This window comes from Saimiri boliviensis, chromosome 8, assembly GCF_048565385.1.
Source record: "Saimiri boliviensis isolate mSaiBol1 chromosome 8, mSaiBol1.pri, whole genome shotgun sequence".
Classification (NCBI taxonomy): Eukaryota; Metazoa; Chordata; class Mammalia; order Primates; family Cebidae; genus Saimiri; species Saimiri boliviensis.
Window position 1 is genome coordinate 20,542,450 of NC_133456.1, and position 16,192 is coordinate 20,558,641.

Genomic DNA, 16,192 nt, shown 5'->3' on the forward strand with positions numbered 1-16,192 from the left:
TTACAACAGGCCTGAGCCTGCACATCCTAGACAAGTGTTGTTTCTATTCCCAAATTTTGGGAGAGCTTTGGGGAATTACTCAGTCCAGCAATTCAAAGGAACTTTTTTATTTTTAAAAAGTTTTTACTAGAGACAGGGTCTTGCTTGGTCACCCAGGCTGGAGTGCAGTGTAAAACTCCTGGGCTCAAATGATCCTCCCACCTCAGCCTCCCGAGTTGCTGGGACTGCAGTGCCACCATCATGCCCAGCTCACTTGTTTCTTTTCTCTTTTTTTTCTTTTTTTTTTTTTTTTTGAGACGAAGTTTCGCTCTTGTTACCCAGGCTGGAGTGCAATGGCGCGATCTCGGCTCACCGCAACCTCTGCCTCCTGCCTCAGCCTCCTGAGTAGCTGGGATTACAGGCACGCGCCACCATGCCCAGCTAGTTTTTTTTGTATTTTTAGTAGAGACGGGGTTTCACCATGTTGACCAGGATGGTCTCGATCTCTTGACCTCGTGATCCACCCGCCTCAGCCTCCCAAAGTGCTGGGATTACAGGCTTGAGCCACTGCGCCCGGCTCTTTTTTTCTTTTTACTTTTTTTTTTTTTTTTTTTTTCTTTTTTTGGTAGAAAGGAATCTTGCTATGTTTGTCAAGGCTGGTCTTAAACTCCTGGCTTCGAGCAATCCTCCTGCCTCAGCCTCCCAAAGCACTGTGCTTGGACCCAGAATGCTTTTTTTTTCCCCCAGTTTGCTTCCACTGCATTTATTACAAATATAAAGAAATGTTAAAAAGAAAAAAAAGCCTCATTCTCAGTTCTCCAACAGCTCTCATCCCACCCTCTTGCCCATTCAACTTCTGGCCCATTTCCTCAAGGTCAGTTTGAAACTGAACCTGTTCTCTGCCATTTTCACAGACAACAATCAGTGCCAGGGATGTAAGGGAAGAGAGTTGGAAGAGGGCGACACTACTGCCCAGTTCCACCCAAAGATAGGCAAGGTAGAGATTCACAGAATCCAAATGAAAGGACTGGTGGCCTCCCGATGACACAGTCTGACTCAAATGTGCTGGAAAGGATCTAGGTAGGGTAAAGCCATCTGAGGCTTTACAAGACGTCTCATGCGCCTGTGTCAGACCCAGAATGACCAACACCAAGAGTAGAATGGGGAGGACCAGGGAGGCAGTCCAATGGAGAGGTCACTGACCTCCCATGTTGGGAGGTGGAAAGTTTAGAGGGCACCAAGAGCCTTACTCATTTTGGCAGAAAACTTAACCTAGTGTTGGGAAGCCACAGACATGCCACAGATACTGAGAAAGGCTGCGAGGGAATGCAGAGTTTCACAAAGCACAGGGATGGCAGACCGTAGCAGTGAGGATCATGCTACTGACAGAGAAACTACGAATTCCAAAAGCAGGGAGAGTGGCCTTTTGGAAGTAACTCTGTATCAGTCACTCAAACTTGACCCCAGGTTAGACAACCTGGCTGAGTTCCCTGAGCAGCTGACAACACTAGGGGTAAGGGGTGTCACATGAAAAAGAACTTAAAACAAGCAGCTAGAAGAAGGGACGGGCAGGAAACTGGTCCAGGGCTCTCAGGAATGGAGGGCAATGCTGGGAACAGCTGGACAGAGGCACAAGAAACAGCGCCCAAGAGGTTTTCTGGGCCTGGCGTGGTGGCTCACTCTTGTAATCCCAGCACTCTGGGACGCCAAGGTGGGTGGATCACCTGAAATCAGGAGTTTGAGACAAGCCTGACCAACATGGAGAGACCCCAACTCTACTAAAAATACAAAATCCGCTGGGCATGGTGGCATATGCCTGTAATCCCAGCTCCTCAGGAGGCTAAGGCAGGAGAATCACTTGACTCTGGGAGGTAGAGGTTGTGGTGAGCCGAGATTGCGCCATTGTACTCCAGCCTGGGCAACAAGAGTGAAACTCCATCTCAAAAAAAAAAAGAGGTTTCCTGTTCAGCAGTCATTTGGCAAAGGGAAGATCCAGGAGGCAGCTGAAGGGAGCAAGGATGGGTTCCAAAGGCGAGTCTGTAGAGGTTGCATCAGAAGAAAGCTCATGCACCGAGCCCTAGTGACATAACACAACTCTGAACCCCAAACGGGGGAACAGGCGGATAGGGTGGGTGTGTCACTGGCTGGGGGTGTTGAAAGAGCTTCACAGTAGCCATCACAGGGCCACAGGAAACTACATGGCCACTGGTCACAGAGGGCTCCTTCCACCCTGGCTGGGAAGGCATAGTCTCACAGAGGAGGGCTATTGGAGCCCAGGTGGTAGAAGGCACAAAGGTCCTCATATCGACAGTGTCCCTTTTTAGCAAAGTGTCCACAGACAGGGCGGTGGGATTTGTCTTCCATAACCTAGGGGTCATCCTTGGTCAGGCAGGTATTCTTTTTTTTTTTTTTTTTTTTTTGAGATGGAGTTTTGCTCTTGTTACCCAGGCTGGAGTGCAATGGCAGGATCTCGGCTCACTGCAACCTCCGCCTCCTGGGTTCAGGCAATTCTCCTGCCTAAGCCTCCTGAGTAGCTGGGATTACAGGCACGCGCCACCACGCCCAGCTAATTTTTTGTATTTTTAGTAGAGACAGGGTTTCACCATGTTGACCAGGACGGTCTCGATCTCTTGACCTCGTGATCCACCCGCCTCGGCCTCCCAAAGTGCTGGGATTACAGGCTTGAGCCACCGCGCCCAGCCCAGGCAGGTATTCTTGATAACAGACCAGCTTTTGAGTCTTCAAGGGTTTCTCTGTTCTTTGTGAAGGCTTCCCCTGGCGGGAACCCTACAGCCTAGACCTGGAAAAGGAGGTTCAGCATTGACTCCCCACCAACCACAACCATATGGGTAGGCATGGGGCCAAGGCCTCCCGGAATTGGGCCTCTGCCCTGAGGTGGAGGTGGGAGACTCAGCAGCCGTGGCATCAGCTGTCCCCTTGCTCCTGGAGAAACTCTATGAGGAGCTGACTTAGGGTCACCAGGTTTTCCACTGGCCATGGGGGGCAGGCTCAGAAGGCTGTGTGGTCCGACAGGACTCCTGTCCTCCTTACCTCCAGTCTCTTCCCACTCGGGCAGTGGGGGCCGCTGCTGTGGCAGGGGCTGGTGCTGACGGTACTTCTTTCATTTTGGCATTGTGGCGGCAGCAATGGCTGCAGTGGGATTTGGCCAGAGGAACTCTTAATGAAAGAACTGGACCAAACCTCTAGCAGGGTGCAGTTTTTGGCGGCTATGACTTTTGTCTAGTCCTGTGTGACCTGGGGTTGTGCTAATGCTCTCACTGGCCTGGGCCCTTAGGCTGCCCACACTGCTTTGGGCTTTGGGTTATAATCTCACGTTCCGCCATTGCCCCCAGATGGTGTACCCCATGTCAGGGTTACTAGTTTGGGCACAATGTGTAGCTCCCCTCTCCACATACATAGAGCTGGCATGGGCATGAGTTTCTATGTCACCAGGTGAGTTCTTTCTCAACAGCTCTAGAAATCCCTTCTTGCAAACACCGTAATCTGTCAGACAGGCTTCCTATAGTGGAATCTCTCTTTTTTTTTTTTTTTTTTTTGAGACGGAGTTTCGCTCTCGTTGCCCAGGCTGGAGTGCAATGGTGCGATCTCAGCTCACTGCAACCTCCGCCTCCTGGGTTCAGGCAATTATCCTGCCTCAGCCTCCTGAGTAGCTGGGATTACAGGCACACGCCACCATGCCCAGCTAATTTTTTTGTATTTTTAGTAGAGACGGGGTTTCACCATGTTGACCAGGATGGTCTTGATCTCTTGACCTCGTGATCCACCCGCCTCGGCCTCCCAAAGTGCTGGGATTACAGGCTTGAGCCACCGCGCCCGGTCTTATAGTGGAATCTCAAAGGAGAACGGGCTGGGATCTTGATTACTTTGTGCCCAGGAGGCAATCTGACCCCAGTGTAAAACTGCCAACTTTTCGCCGGCTGCCAGCTCTGAGTAGCTAGCAGGTCCCATTACAATCTCCTTTTCCCAAGGCCATGGGTGCCCCTCCACACTTGCTTTTTGTATTTACCTCGGAGGAGCCAGTTAATGACTCTTCTCAAAATCACAATTTGCTCTACAGTGACTTTTTTAGTGCACCTAGACAAAGAAGTAAAATACCACTTGTTTTCCTTACAAAACCAAACCCTCCGGTCTCTCTAATTATACATCGGCAACACCAAATAAATGATCACCCATCATCACAGCACCTGTCATGGTAAACAATTGAGGTTTGTTCCCCCCTGCCTTGACCACCGCATGCACACTTACCTTCTCAGAACTGTTTGGGCCTCAGGCGCAGGTGGAATCACCTTGGCAGAGGAGGAAGGTCCCCCAGACTTCCTAGCAGCGGTGTTCTGCAGCGTCCCCTGTGGCGGCAGCAAGGCTGTAGACGGGACTTTGAGGGTGGCTGAGGTCCTCTGTGCCTGGTGTTAGCAACTTGGACTGGTCCCTTTGCAATGAGTGAGTCCTCAGGGTCCTAAATCCAGTGTTTTGGAGGAGGAGCCTCAAGGAGAATGTAAGGGGACTTCTGCTTTATGTGAAGTTTAGGTACTAAAGCCTAAACCCAATTTACGTTATCGTTAATTTGCCTGTGAAAATTCCTTAAACGGCCCTGAATTAATAGAATTTAGGGTCCCTGGGAGTTCAAAAGCTAAAAATAACGTTTTCTTCTTTTCAGCTTGGCTGTGGTCTAGTTTCTCTGGGACAGTGAGGAGCAAGGTCTAGTCTGAATGGTGGGAACAAGGGGAGAGCTAAGGGGTTCATAATAGCTGTACCTGGGGCATGGTGGCTTACACCTGTAATCCCCTCAGTTTAGAAGGCCAAGGAGGGAGGATTGCTTGAGGCCAGGAGTTTGAGAACAGCCTGAGTAAAATAACAGGACCGGTTTCTAAGGGAAAAAAAAAAAAAAAAAAAAAAAAAAAAGCCAGGCATGGTGGTGAGCACTTGTAGCCCTAACTACTTGGGAGGCTGGGGTGGGAGGATCACTTGAGCCCAGGAGACTGAGCCTGCGCTCAGCTGTGATTGCACCACACTGCACTCCAGCATGTGGGACAGAGTGAGACTCTGTCTCAAAATAAATAAATAAATAAAAAATCCAATGCCCTTCCACCCCCAATGTCTGATTTGCTGCAAGTTAAATGACCATATGATAATTCCAGCAGGTAACTGGTAATGTGGGACATAGTAGTCATAGATATGTTGTGCCATTTAATCTCACAATAACTACACAAGGCAGGTAGGATTCGTTCCTGCTTGCTATTTATAAATGTGGAAACTGAAGATCGGAGAGAGCCTATATTTAGCTTTTAGTCGAGAATGTCCACGTAGTGACCTCTTCCAAGCTCTGTTGGCTCATCAGATGGTCTGATCCCCGGGGGCAAGCTCCGCTTAGACTCAGGCTGGGCCCAGCTACCCAAGACATGGCAGAATAATACCCTCTGGTTGAGATTCAGACTGAGGGCTCTTGGAGCCTGTCAGAGTGAGATAAGCACCTATCAGGGGAGGGGAAACTGGGACATGGTTCTGAGAGGTAACCAGGAGCTTCGTTCTGTAGATATTTAATAAGTTCAAGATGGGGGTGAACAGCACAGTGGATGTCAGGCAGAGGTAATAGGAGGAGGCCAGGTGGGGAGGCTGGAAGCATAGCCTGTGTCTTGGGGATTACAGCATGTGACTGAAGTGTACAGTGTGGGGCAGCTCTGGATTACAGTGCTGGGTTGGGGGGGTGCTAACTTAGTATGAACCTCTACTGTCATTGTGAGGGGTGAGCTTGGTGGGGAGAGGAGGACGCAGGAGACAGCACATCCGCTAAAGCCCTAGTCCAGTTGCCCAAAAAAGTGTGGCTTTTGGGTCCTGAACATAGGCGGAGACTGCCCATTAACAGAGTAGGTGCTGATTGTGTGAAAATTGTGTGTGAATCCCTTGCAAACATTGGGCTGAGTCCCTGGGTGGCTTTTCTCTCTGTTTGAAGCTTTCCCTGCATACTTTTTTTTTTTTTTTATTTTTTTTTGAGACGGAGTTTCGCTCTTGTTACCCAGGCTGGAGTGCAATGGCGCGATCTCGGCTCACCGCAACCTCCGCCTCCTGGGTTCAGGCAATTCTCCTGCCTCAGCCTCCTGAGTAGCTGGGATTACAGGCACGCGCCACCACGCCCAGCTAATTTTTTGTATTTTTAGTAGAGACGGGGTTTCACCATGTTGACCAGGATGGTCTCGATCTCTCGACCTTGTGATCCACCCGCCTCGGCCTCCCAAAGTGCTGGGATTACAGGCTTGAGCCACCGCGCCCGGCCTTTCCCTGCATACTTTAACTCATGCTGGGTTTGTCTCTCTGGGGCTAGCCAAGCAGGGATCATATTGAAGCAATGTGTCCATCAGTGGCAAGTGACAGAAAATCCAGCTCAAACTGGTACAAAGAGAGTTTGCTGACTCAGGAAACTGGCTTCAGGCCCAGTTCAAACAATACTGGAATCCTGTCTTCCTCACATGCCTGTCTCTGACTCACTGTGGTGGCCACATGTGGATTAAATGCCCACTCCTGGAGAACCTCCTGGACTGAGGGGAACAGCTGGTTCCCTGAGGACTGGTGCTGGGCTGGCAATTCCACCAACCCCCATTATTCTAGGGTTCTGGATGGCGGGAACCAAATGAAGCCTGCTCTTCCCTGATAGCAGAGGCATCTCCAAGGCCCAAGGCAATCTGGGCCTCAGGAGTGGTCTTTGCTGGTTGCCAGCCCCAAGGCAAGATAAGAAAGATCCCACATAAGCTGATGACTTTGGTCACCTTAGATCAGCCAGGTCTCCTCCCAGATGGGATACTCCCAGGTGGGAATGTGAAAGTCCAGCCTGCCTGAGGGAATCTCTCCAGCTCTTTCTGTCACCAAGCCCAGGCATGACTGTTTCCCAAGACTGCACACATTTTTTTTTTTTTTTCCTGAAGCCTCACATTTCTTATCAGTTCATAGCAGTCCCAATTCAGATTCTTGATGGGATTTCACTTTATGGAAGGATTCTGTGAAAAATAGATAGTCTTGGGCTTTTCTTACAAATGTCTTTCCAATTGCACTGTTATCTCTGTTTCCCATAGTATTTGGTAGAATATGTTGTATAAGCAGGTTCTTAGTCAGTTTTCAAGTTTATCGCACGCTTTGCAGTCTGCAAAGGGATTTTAATTATGTCCTTTCACTAATCTTTTTTTTTTTGAGACAGGGTCTCGCCCAGGCTGGAGTACAATGGTATGATCACGGCTCATTGCAGCCTTGACCTCCTGGGCTCTAAGGATCCTTCCACCTTGGCTTCCTGAGTATAGCTGGGACTACAGGCCTGTGTCACCATGCCTGGCTAACTTTTGTATTTTTTGATACATACGAGGTATCCTCATGTTGTCCAGGCTGGCCTCAAACTCCTAGACTCAAGCAATCCTCCTGCCACTGCCTCTCAAAGTGTTGGGATTACAGGTGTGAGCCACTGCCTCTGGTCTCTTTTGCTAGTCTTGAGAGAGAACTAATCAGTCCGGAGAGATAATCAGTCTGTGATTAATACATCCATTTTCTAGTCTGGGCAACTGAGGTTCAGAGAGGTCAACTGACTTGCCCAAGATCACACAGGCGGGTGGCGAGTCTGGGACTCACCCTCAGGACTGCCTCACCGTCAAGCTGTGCTGTGTGCACTTCATCAGGCTACCTCCACAGAGCAGATGGAACAGAATTTTTCCATGTGGGGTAGGATTGTCAGGTAAAATACAGGATGCCTCCTTAAATCTGAATTTCAGATACCAAAAAAATTTTTTGGTATATCTCAAATACACTTGCTGCATGGGACACCCTTATACTAAAAAATTGTGTTGGTTACTGAAATTCAAATGTAACTGAATATCTTGCATTTTTATTTGCTAAACCTAGTAACCCTAATTTAGAGAAAAAAACCATAATTTAGTGGTGACTGAAGCCTCCTAGAGGGACAGAGTTTTCCTGAGATCACAAGGGGAGTTACTGGCAAATCCAGGATTGGACCCAGTCTTCCTGTTCCCCAGTCCTGACCCTCTTGGAGTGCCTGTGAAGCCGTCTGAAGTCCCTGGAGCAGGGCATGGTCGTAAGAACAGCTGCTTTCTCTCTGCAGAGGCTGCCCACATGGCCTATTGCCTCCCCAGCTGTCTCACTGGGCAAAACCAAGAAGTGAATCCCTGTGTGGAGGAGATGAGAAGAGTGAGGTCACAGCAATTTAGAGAAGACGATGTTGATTGAGCTTTTTCAGACAGGGAGCATGGGCTGCTCAGGAAGCAGCTAATTAAGCAGGAGACTCCAATTAAGAAGCAATTTGGGTGTCTGCAGCAAGCCCCAGCAGCCACCCAAGTGTAGCAGAGAAAACCACAGGCTCGGGTTCTGGCTCCCCACGTTCACCGACTGTGAGATCTCAGGCCAAGTATTGAGCCTCCCTGGACATCTGTTCTTTTGACTATTAAATGAGGGGATCATGCTGCTTGATATTGAAGGACGCTGCTGACCTCAAAGTGGACGATTCCAAGGAGTGGGAGGATTCTTTCCCTCCAGTGCTGGAACATTTCCCACTGCATTCTAGTGTCTTTATCACCCTCTTTGCATTCCACTGAAGGGCAATTATTCTCAGTTGTAGTGGATTTGGATTCTAATCTATAAACTCAGGTGTGCACAAATAGCACCTTTCTTTATTTTTTATGTCCTAATTTCTCTTCCCAGATCCTATTCCTGTAGGGTGACAACTCAACATTTCTTCTCTTTCCATCTCTAGGATGCACCTACACTCTTGAGGGATTAAATGTGGTGCTAAGTCATTGGGGGGAGGGGTTAGTAGCCTCCACTGAGGTATCTTTGGTACCATCTGGGCCTCAGGAGTGGTCTTTGCTGGTTGCCATGGAGACCACATTCCCATCTGCCGAGGATGCAGCCTGTAGCAACTGATTGCAATAATGGCTCCGATTTTTCTTGCTTCCCAATATTCACATCCTTTGGTACAGCATCCTTTCCCTCCCACAGTGGCCATGTGACTTGCTTTGGCAAATGGCATAGAGGGTGATTTAATACAAATTGAAGTTTGAAAAAGCCCTTGATCATTGAGGTTTTGTCTCTTGAATCCTGCCACTGCCATGAAGTGGGCTGGAGAGATTAGCCCAGCAGGAGTCCATGCCCATCCACACCCAGGCTAGCTGGTTGGAACATTGTGAGAGGTACACAGAAAGAGTTAACGGCCAACTAACTCAGGGGGCTGAGTCATCCCAGCCAAGGTATCCTAGCTGACCTACCAGCTCACTACATGATGGCAGCCAAGATCAGTCAAGTGCTGCCCAGGTTAATAGAACCGCCCAGCTGACCTATGGACTCATTAGAAACAATGAATGTTTTTAAGCCTTAAAGTTTTGGAGTGATTTGTTATTCAGCAATAGCTAACTGACACATGATTTTTCCCTGTACTCCAGGGCCTGCTCCCTGCTTCCTAGACTCCACTGCGGTTGTTGGCATTGGATAGCATGCATAGGAGAAGGTTTCTTCTCACAGAGCTGTGGCATCTGAGACACAGGATGTTCCATCACAGAGTGGTGATCAAGGCCATCTCATGACATTCTGGGGAATGCAAACAGGCCCAGTATTTGTAGAATATAATTTGATAATGCATGCCAAAGGCCTCTAAATTGGTCACACCCTTGGTACAATTATTTAAGGAAATAATATAAAATTTGGGGAAAAAAATTTAAAAATAAAAACGTTTGTGCACAAAGATTTTAATTATAGTGTTATTTATATTAGAAAAAAATCTAAAATAGGATCAAACAGTTTCATTAAGTAAATTAGGATATATCTGTTTGATAAGTTATGTATAGCTGTTCAAGAACATTTACAAGGAATTTATAAGCAACATTGGAAAATACTTGTGCTATGCTGTTAGCTAAAAAGACAGATTACAAATCCTAAGAATATAATCTCTTATGTTCAAAAAAGTAGAGAATGGTAATCGTAGTTGAATTCAGGTAGTAAGTTTATGGCTGATTTTTTATTGCATTTTAGGTTTTGGGGTACATGTGAAGAACATGCAAGATTGTTGCATAGCTATACACGTGGCAGTGTGATTTGCTTATGGCTGATTTTTTTTTAAGAGATGGGGTCTCACTATGTTGCCCAGGCTGAACTCAAACTCCTGGGCTCAAGTGATTCTCTTGCCTCAGCCTCCTGAGTGGCTGGGACTATAAGTTCATGCACCACTGCACCTGGCTATGCTGATTTTTATTTTGTTTCTACTGTATGTATTTCTGAATTTTCTACATTTTGTACAACGAACACATATCATTTGTGATATTAAAAAAAAAAAAAAAAACTTCAGCCTGGTGCAGTGGCTCATGCCTGTAATTCCAGCACTTTGGGAGGCCAAGGTGAGCAGATCACCTGAGGTCAGGAGTTTGAGACCAGCTTGACTAACATGGCGAAACCCCATCTTTACTAAAAATACAAAATTTAGCCAAGCATGGTGGTGGGTGCCTGTAATCCCAACTACTCGGGAGGCTGAGGCAGAGGAATTGCTTGAACCTGGGAGGTAGAGGTTGCAAAGAGCGAATATTGTGCCATTGCACCCAGATGATGGGTACACAAGGTTCATTTATGCTATTTGCATATGTTTGGAATTTTCCATAATAAAAAGAAGGGGGGAAAAATACCCCTTAAAGTCATGCTAATCCTGCAGGGCCAGGAAGCAGTGCCCAGTCATCCTGCTGGGACCCAGCTGAGGGTAGGGAAGATGACACGGGACATAAAGTCAGCCCTATGCCCTCCCTCACGGCAGGCAAGCTTAGGCAGGCATTTGACCAGGAAGGACCAACGGACGTGGAGAGCTAGATATCAAGTTCTGCTCTGTGGGCCTGTGTGCCCAACCGCATGGCAGTAGGAACCATCGAGGCTCCAGGTGCCAGGTGCTCCAATCACAGCAGCTCCTGTGCCCCTTTGCTCCCAGAAAAGGTCACATATTACACAATTGCATTTAGATGACACGTCCAGAATAGGCACATCTATAGATGCAAAAAAGTGAATTAATGGCTTCCAGTGGCTGCCAGAAGAGAAGAAATGGGGAGTGAGTGCTAAAAGGTATAGGGTTTCTTTTGGGGGTAATCGAAATGTTCTAAAGTTGATGGTGATAGTTGCACAACTCTGTATGAAAAACCACTGGATAGTGAATTGTCTAGCATGTTAATTATATAACAATAAACCTATTGAAAACCACCGAGATGGGACTTTTCACTCCTTAGATTGGCAACACTGATTAAAAGTCTAGGGAGACAGGCACAGTGGCTCATGCCTGTAATCCCAGCACTTTGGGAGACCGAGTCCAGTGGATCATGAGGTCAGGAGTTCAAGATCAACCTGGCCCATCTCTACTAAAAATATACAAAAATTAGCCAGGTGTAGTGTCAGGCGCCTGTAATCGCAGCTACTCAGGAGACTGAGGCAAAGAATTGCTTGAACCAAGATCGCATCACTGCACTCTAGCCTGGGCAACAGTGTGAGACTCCGTCTTTAAAAAGGCCTGGCAAGCTAGTTAACGCCTGCACACCTGTAACCCCAGCACTTTGGAAGGCTGAGGTGGGCAGATCACTGGAGGTCAGGAGTTTGAGACCAGCCTGACCAACATGGAGAAACCCCGTCTCTACTAAAAATATAAAAAATCAGCAGGGCATGGTGGCATATGCCTGTAATCCCAGCTACTGGGGGGCTGAGGCAGGAGTATCACTTGAACCCAGGAGGTGGAGGTTGCAGTGAGCTGAGATTGTGCCATTGCACTCCAGCCTTGGCAACAAGAGCAAAACTCCGTCTCAAAAAAAAAAAAAAAAAAAAAAAAAAAGAAAGGCCATGCTCGGTGGCTCATGCCTGTAATCCTAGCACTTTGGGAAATGGAGGCGGGCAGATCACCAGGTCAGCAGATCAAGACCATCCTGGCTAACACGGTAAACCCTGTGTCTACTAAAAATACAAAAAATTAGCTGGGCATGATGGCATATGCCTGTAGTCCCAGCTACTCAGGAGGCTGAGACAGGAGAATCACATGAACCTGGGAGGTGGAGGTTGCAGTGAACCAAGATTGTGCCACTGCACTCCAGCCAGGGTGACAGAGGGAGACTTCTCTCAAAAAAAAAAAAAAAAAAAAAAAAAAAAAAGCCTAGGGAGACAAACTCATATATCGTTGCTAAGTGTCAATGAATGCTATCTTTTTTGTTTTGTTTTGTTTTGTTTTTGTGTTTTGTTTTTGAGACGGAGTTTCGCTCCTGTTACCCAGGCTGGAGTGCAATGGCGCAATTTCGGCTCACCGCAACCTCCGCCTCCTGGGTTCAGGCAATTCTCCTGCCTCAGCCTCCTGAGTAGCTGGGATTACAGGCGTGCGCCACCATGCCCAGCTAATTTTTTGTATTTTTAGTAGAGACGGGGTTTCACCATGTTGACCAGGATGGTCTCGATCTCTTGACTTTGTGATCCACCTGCCTCGGCCTCCCAAAGTGCTGGGATTGCAGGCGTAAGCCACCGCGCCCGGCCTGAATGCTATCTTTTTGAAGAGCATTTTGACAATCTCTACTAGAATTTTCTTTCTTTTTTTTTTTTTAAGACAGAGTTTTGTTCTTGTTGCCCAGACTGAAGTGCAGTGGCATGATCTCAGCTCACTGTAACCTCTGCCTCCCAGGTTCAAGCACTTCTCCTGCCTCAGCCTCCCGAGTAGCTGGGACTACAGGCACAGACCATCATGCCCCGCTAATTTTTGTATTTTTAGTAGAGGTGGAGTTTCCCTGAGTTGGCCAGACTGGTCTTGAGCTCCTGATCTCAGGTGATCCACCTGCTTCTGCTGCCCAAAGTGCTGGGATTACAGACATGAGCCAAGAGACCCACCAAGAATTAAAAATGCACATACCCTTTCTCCCAGCGCCTCTGCCTGTGTGGAAATATGTGCAGTATATTCCCTGCGGAAACATTTCCAGTATATTCAGGTACCTCAGGGTTCTGCTGGTGCATTGTAAGAGGAAAGAAACCGGAAATACGGTAAATACACACCCACGGAAGGCGCACTCATGCAACAGAGTACAGCACAGCCGTTAGAAAGAAGGAGGCGGATTAGCCGGGTAGATGTGAAAAGATCTGCAGAGATGTGTTTTAGGTGAAAAAATAGCAAGGTCCAAAATAGTGGGCACAGTGATTTTCTTTTTATAGGTAAAAAATGCTGGCATGCCAATGTCTTCAGGAAGGAAACAAAGAGGCATCGTTTCTGGGGAGAGCGACTGTTGATAGAAAAGGTTTTAGTTTTCATTTCATACTCCTTTGGTATGGTTTGAATTTTGCAAACGTGGGCATTCATTAACTTTATTTTAAAAATACCACTGTGATTATCTGTGCGGCAGCATTACAGGCCATTTTCATCTTTGTGCTTTTCTGTATTAAAAGAAACCTTTTAAAATAGCCTGCATTCCAGAAAAATGCGTGTTGGTTCTCTGTGTGCATGTGATGACGTACTGCTGTCATCCCGGAGGACTGGAATTGGGGCTCATGCCCTCCCTCTCTGGGTCTCAGCTTCCCCTCCTCAGGAGAAGGCAGCAGAATGCAGTGAGGGTGTGAGTGCAGGGGGTGATGCTGGCTCTGAGGTCCAGAGGCTGACTCCTCAGTGAATGTTGGGTAGCTCCCCCTCCTCCTGCTCATCTTGTCCTGGGGCTGGAGGTCACGGGTGAAAAAGCTGGAGTGGGGAGCAGGGTTGGTTCCTCTGAAACAGTAAAGTGCAGGGTCTCAGAGGTTGCCTGTGGGCCAGGGCTGCAGGGACCTCTCTGAAGGTTGGTGCACGGAGGCCTCCGTAGGCTGCCCTGAGAGCGCCTGAGGCACGGAGTGTGTGTGTGTGTGTGCATGCCTGTGTCTGGGTCTTTGCTCCCACATGTGTTTATGGGGTTATCTCTCTGTGTCCTGTGACAGAAGCAGATTTCTTGTTGAGCTTCAGGGCTCCTTCCAAGGTCTCTAGTTTTTGTATTCACAGTTTTAATCTTTTTTTTTTTTGAGATGGAGTTTCACTCTTGTCCTCCAGCCTGGAGTGGTGGTGTGATCTCGGCTCACTGCAACCTCCACCTCCTGGGTTAAAGTGATTCTCCTGCCTCAGCTTCCCAAGTAGCTGGAACTACAGGTGCCTGCCACCATGCCCAGCTAATTTTTTTATTTTTAGAAGCAACAAGGTTTCACCATGTTGGCCAGGCTGGTCTTCAACTCCTGACCTCAAGTGATCCACCCACCTTGGCCTGCCAAAGTGCTAGGAATATAGACATGGGCCACTGCACCGGCCTTTTTTGTTTTTTAAGAGCTGTTCCTCCCTCACTGTATGAACATCGGGCCTCACAAACCCCAACTCTGTCCTTGGCATGTGTATATCTAGATCCACAGCTATATCTGTGCCTTTCATGTCCGTGCTCCAGGAACTTCCCTTTCTGGAGAAGAGACACAGCAGGGAAGACGTTCAGTATTTTGGGGTGTCGCATTTTTGTCTTTATCCTGGGACAATCAGGGAGCTGGAGACTGGGATATTGGCAGGAGTAGCCAGGCAAGGGGCTGGGGCGTGGCAGCACTCACTGTGGGGGTGCGTCTCCGTCTGTGCCTGTGTGTGTGCATTTGAGTCTGGCACCATGGGTGTGTGCCTGTAGCTGTGGGCCCTGTGTCTCCCTCCATCTGTGCAGCTGAGGGAGTGCCCCAGAATGTGTGCTGAGTTTGTCATTGGCCATGGTGTGGACTTACGAGTTCCCCTGGGGCCAGTCCTTGCAGTTGAAGCAAACTGCTTATTGCCAGGAGCCTAGAGTGGGGACTGGGGCTTCTAATAGGGGCTCTAGCAGTGCAGTGATTTCTCGTCCCCTTGGCCACCAGTTTGGTATAGATGGTAGGCAGAGATAGCCAGGAGTATCAGGTTTCCATAGTGACAAATATGTGAATGTCCCAGGTCAACAAGACCTTTGCAGGCAGTACTGGGGACAGGAGGAAGGGTTATTTTTCAAGCCCACTCACTCCTCTTTCAGAGCTGGCTCACGAGGGCTGGAAAAATCTCCAACGTTGCTCAGAACATCAGTAATCATTCTCTGCTTACCTGCAACCTGCAGACCCGCTCACCAGCGTTTTCCACCCTGCTCAGTGCTCCCCCACAAAGCGGACCCCCATGGATGCCATCACTGAGGCTTCTTTGATCTTGGGGTTCCAGTTTGATCCAGCCAATGGGAAGTGCCAGCAGGGCATAGGAGGCTGGGAGGAGAGCAAATGTGGGGTATTCTCCCCATGTATCCCCAGTTTTGGCAGTGACTGTGTGACCTCAAACCTTCTCTCAGGCTTCCAGGTGACCCATAGCTAGCTATTCTCACTGGTTCCAGGAAACCACTCCCCCTCCTCCCTTCAGGTTTAGGGGTAAGAGCTCCCTCCCCTCTGTTGCCAGTTCAGGTGCTGCGCCATCTCCTGTTGGTCCCCTCAACTTTGCCCACATCTCAAGTAAATGGCCCCTTCACTAAACTTTTTTCAGTAAACCCTGTAGAGTGAGACCTCTTTTTCTTGCTGGGGCCCTCCTGGTGCACAGAGTTACATAGAAACACAACTTATGTTTCCTTGAGAAAATATATTTTCTTATATTTCCTTGATTGCTTCTTGAATACAAGCTCCTTCTGGCCTCCAGGACTTTGAACTTGCAGTATCTTCTGGTTGTTTAAGAAATCATCTCTTCAGGCCGGGCGCGGTGGCTCAAGTCTGTAATCCCAGCACTTTGGGAGGCCGAGGCGGGTGGATCACGAGGTCAAGAGATCGAGACCATCCTGGTCAACATGGTAAAACCCCGTCTCTACTAAAAATACTAAAAATTAGCTGGGCACGGTGGCGTGTGCCTGTAATCCCAGCTACTCAGGAGCCTGAGGCAGGAGAATTGCCTGAACCCAGGAGGCGGAGGTTGCGATGAGCCGAGATCGCGCCATTGCACTCCAGCCTGGGCAACGAGAGCGAAACTCCATCTCAAAAAAAAAAAAAAAAAAAAAAAGAAATCATCTCTTCACCAATAAAACAAACAAAACATGTTTTACATATTTAGCCAAGCTTGGCACTCATTAAGTGCATAACATACTAGCTAACATTACTGTTATTGTTGCTGTTGTGTTAAGTGGGTATAAAATCACAGGGTCTTGGAATGGAAATAGAGGTGCTCACTTGAATTGAAAGGGAC

At 48.2% G+C, this 16,192-nt stretch overlaps 1 pseudogene; it reads right to left on the minus strand.

Moving 5' to 3' along the window:
• Positions 1 to 2,229: 2,229 nt before the first annotated feature.
• On the minus strand, positions 2,230 to 3,139 carry LOC120367206 (proline-rich protein 3-like; annotated as a pseudogene).
• Positions 3,140 to 16,192: the final 13,053 nt, after the last annotated feature.